The sequence below is a fragment of the Corylus avellana genome, chromosome ca7 (assembly GCF_901000735.1).
Source record: "Corylus avellana chromosome ca7, CavTom2PMs-1.0".
In the NCBI taxonomy this organism is placed as follows: domain Eukaryota; kingdom Viridiplantae; phylum Streptophyta; class Magnoliopsida; order Fagales; family Betulaceae; genus Corylus; species Corylus avellana.
In genome coordinates this window covers 15,225,846-15,230,070 of record NC_081547.1, presented here as the reverse complement: position 1 = coordinate 15,230,070, position 4,225 = coordinate 15,225,846, and positions in this window count along the sequence as shown.

Genomic DNA, 4,225 nt, shown 5'->3' with positions numbered 1-4,225 from the left:
CTGAGTCTTTCTGCTGCACCGTCATGAGGTAGGCCATAGGCATCTTCCTCTTGTGTGTGGACATGAATTGAGTCAAGAAGTGCCTGGCGAGGTCCGTGAAATTGTCTATGGAGTCCAAAGGGAGATTGGCAAACCACTCGCGGGCAAACCCTATCCTCGTTAAGGGGAACGCTCCGCAGGAGATCTCATCCGGTATCCCGCGGAGAGCGATGTGAGTGCGGAATGACTCAAGATGTTCCAAGTGGTCAGCAGTCCCATCGTAAAGGGTGACAGTTGGGACCTTGAATTTATCCAGCAACGGCTGACTCAACACCCGCTATGTGAAGGGCAGGTTCGTACTTTCCTACACATCTTCAATCACAGTCTGTTTTCCCTTCATCTAGCGGGCCATCACTCTGCATTCATCTCTCAGCTCGCTATACATAGTTCTCCAGTCTTCCTGACGTTCCAAAGGTTCTGGCTGCTTGTCGCGGGCCTTGGCTCCCCTATCTCCATTTCACCTTCATCGCCTCTGGATCTGCTCTGCGGACCCAGTATCCATCTCTTGCTGGCCATACCCTCCATGATCGTAGACGTACATCGTCTCTTTGCCGTATCTGGGGATATACTACGTCTCAAGATAACCTTGCTCGTATGGGTCCGCATACCCTGGGTATCCCCTTGCAAACTGATCATGGATGTCTTTAGGTTGGTACTAGTTATCTTCATAATGGGGACTTCCTCGCCAACCATAAGAGTGGTAGTAGCCATAACTCTGATAGTCGTAATCATCTTGGTATTCGAAGTTGCTCTGACAGCCGTACCTGCCTTGGTGTTTATAATCGAAACCACCATAATACTCCCCCCCGGGGGTTGATTCATGGTTGTCGTACTCACTTCACCTATAATACCCTTCTGGTATAGCTCCACCATGCTAGTGGTGGCCCTCACCCTCTACATCATACTCCACTCCGACCTGCTGCTCTTGATGTGGTTCTCGGGTTTGGGCTCGGCGCAATAGCTCCTCATTTTGCTGTATGAGGATGCAGACTCGCTCTCATTCCAACTCCAACTGGGAAGTGAGGTAGGTTATTTGAGGGTTGTTTGACTCAGACGTTCCAGCGTCATTGCGGCGCCTAGGTCGAGGAGGACGTCTGGACTGAGTGAAGGTCGTGTTTGGGGGGGTTACCAAAATGAAGGAGTTGGTGTTCACAAGTTGTGTTGGTGGTGGCGTGGAAAGTCTACCAACAGGCTTCTGTTCTCCGGTGGTTGGCATATTTGTTTAGTGGAAGAAGACTACAGTGCCTTGCACGTCATTCCCGCAGACAGCGCTATTGTGCAAATTTATTTAACTCGCAAGTGTACGAATCAATTGTAGTTAATGGATTGCAAGTGCGAGGTCAAATCCATAGGGAATTGTATTCTTGAAAGCAATTTTAAATCTAAATTAATCAAACACTAATCTAGTTCCAAATTTTTGAGAGAATTTTTTGTTTGAATGAAAAAGTAAAAACATAGGCAATTTAAAGTGATTGAAATCTTATGACGAAGCGCTAAGGTTACGGAATCCGCACACACAAATGCATAACAACATAATTTCATGATCTATAATATTCCCCAAAGTTCTCACATATAAATCTTAAGTTTGTTTTACTATTGCTTCAAAGAATTAATCAAAAGATCCCATGTATCCATTCATAACCCAAATCACAAAAGAAATCCAATATTCGATCAAATCATTAACTGTATTCGTAAATCACAAGAGAATATCCAATCTTTATCAAAACATCAATTGTATCCAGAGAATAAATCACAGGGGAAATCCAATTTTTAACAAAGAAAACCAAGCAATCAATTGTATTGAATAGTCTTAAATCATCAAGTATATCCTTGAATCACAAAAGATATCGAAGAATTATTCAATCCAATTGATTAGAAATAAAATAATAGAGCAATTAAACCATTAAATTGGGAAATATTACATACATGAAACAAAGTTGCTAATCATAAGTGAGGCTTCATCTTCAACCTTAGTTGAAGGTTTAACCTCTCATGTTATTGAAAGATAAAACAAGATTGATTGAATTCATAATATAAAATTGAGTACTTACAAATAAGAATCACAAAGTTGAGATTCAAAAGTTAGGAAAACCTTAAACTCTCTTCTTTCTCCTCAACAATCTTGAAATTTGTAGCCTCCCTAAACTAATCTGATAATTCTCTATTTATACGACTAAAACTAGGATTTACAATTTGAAATAAACTTAAATTCGCTGCCAAATTGGACAGTGAGCTCGATCGCACACCTTCTGCGCTCGAGCGTGTTTGGGCTTGCCACGCATGAGTATGCGTACGCTTAGCTTTCAAGAGGGCGCGTCTGGGCTCGATCTTGGGGCACTGGCCCGAGCGCGTATGCGCTTGAGCGTAGTGATCTGCGCTCGATCGTGCTGACATATTTGCAAATTCCTTCCAAATGCAACTTTCACATAAAAACCCTAGCTTTCCTTCAGCAACCTATAAAATATTAAAAACACATAACTAACCCAGAACATTAGATAATAACACAGCTAAAGGATTAACACAAGTAAATTAAGGGGTCCAAATATGCAATATTTGGCACACATCAAACACCCTTAAACTTAACTTTTGCTAGTCCCTTAGCAAAACAAAACGAAAAATAAAATGAAAACAAAACAAAACAAAGCATAAAACCTCTTTCGTGCAGAGACGATTGCATTTAGCATATGCAACAAGCCTTTTAAACCCCTAGGCATCCCTAGTGGACGAGTGAAGTCTCGTGAGGGCGTAACAAGAATGATACCCACAAACATTGAAGCACTTTGTTGTGAGCAAGAAAGAAGTTTCACATAAACCATGGTTCTTATTCATGAGCAAACTTAAAAAGACAAACACCATCATCACAGCCAAAAGAAAATCCATAGTCAAATCACTCACAAATGGACAATTTAGACCTCATATGTTTTGAAAGTGTAAAGTGTAATTAGCATACAATCATGAAGCTTTCAGCTTGAACTCAAGACAAGTTCCAAAAAATTTGTAAGACTCCCTAACAAATCAAATAACCAAGGCAAGATATGCATTTATTTTTCATAGGCTTTGCAATGTCTAACTCCCTTAAGCTTCTTAATTGACCCATGTAACAAGTGTTAGGCCAATGACTCCCAAGGCAAGTGGCTTTAGGGCACTAGATGTAAAACATCCCTAAGGGCTTATAACTTAAGTCAAAAAGGCTACAAAGTCAGATTAGCCATATCGTAAATCAACACTAAACTTCACACATTTTGACGCGAACACTCAATGCTTAATGAGGCAAGAGGTCCAGTTACTCAGCGGAAAACTCAACATGATCTTTCTTTTCTTTTTCCTTCTTTTTTTTAAAAATTTTTTCATTTATATCTTGCAAGCCAATGGTTATTCATCAATAGGTCATCCAACAAATCTCAAAGAGAACAAGCTTAAGCTCAAACATCATACCTCACTGAAAACATGCTAATGTGTTCAAAAAAAACTTATCTCAAAAGAAGTGAAATATTTTTTACCCAAAAATAAGTCAAATGACTCAAACTTGACAACAACATAGCATATATATATATATATATAGATTATTTTTATTTTTTTAAAACTAAACAAATAAGCACAAAAATAAATAGACAAAATGTTTTTCCATACCCCCAAACTTGAATTACACATTGTCCTTAATGTCGGTAGACATACAATACCAAGAGGTATAAGGCACCAGAGTGAGCAAAGAGACGACCCCCAAACTTACTCGTGACAACACCCGTCCTGAAAAACACAAAAATAAAACAAAAATGAACATAAACGAAACAACAAAAAACTATGACTAAAAATACCAAAGAAAAAGGAATGCCTCCCATAAGCGCTAAGTTTACAGTCTTCAGCCAGACTTTTCACCGCTGATGATTAAGTAGACGACGTGGGATCTTCCAAAGGCAATTCCTCACTCTCCAAAATTTCCAGTTCCAAGAACGGCTTCAACCGCTGACCATTGACCTTGAGAGTACTTCCATTCTTAGGATCCTCGATCTCGATGGCTCCATGAGTAGAAATTGCACGCACTATGAATGGTCCAATCCATCGAGATTTGACCTGTCCTGGAAACAGATGTAGACGTGGGTTGTAAAGGAGGACTTTCTAACCAACTTCAAACGATCTTCTCAAAACGTTTTGGTCATGGATCTTCTTCATCTGAGCTTTGTATAGC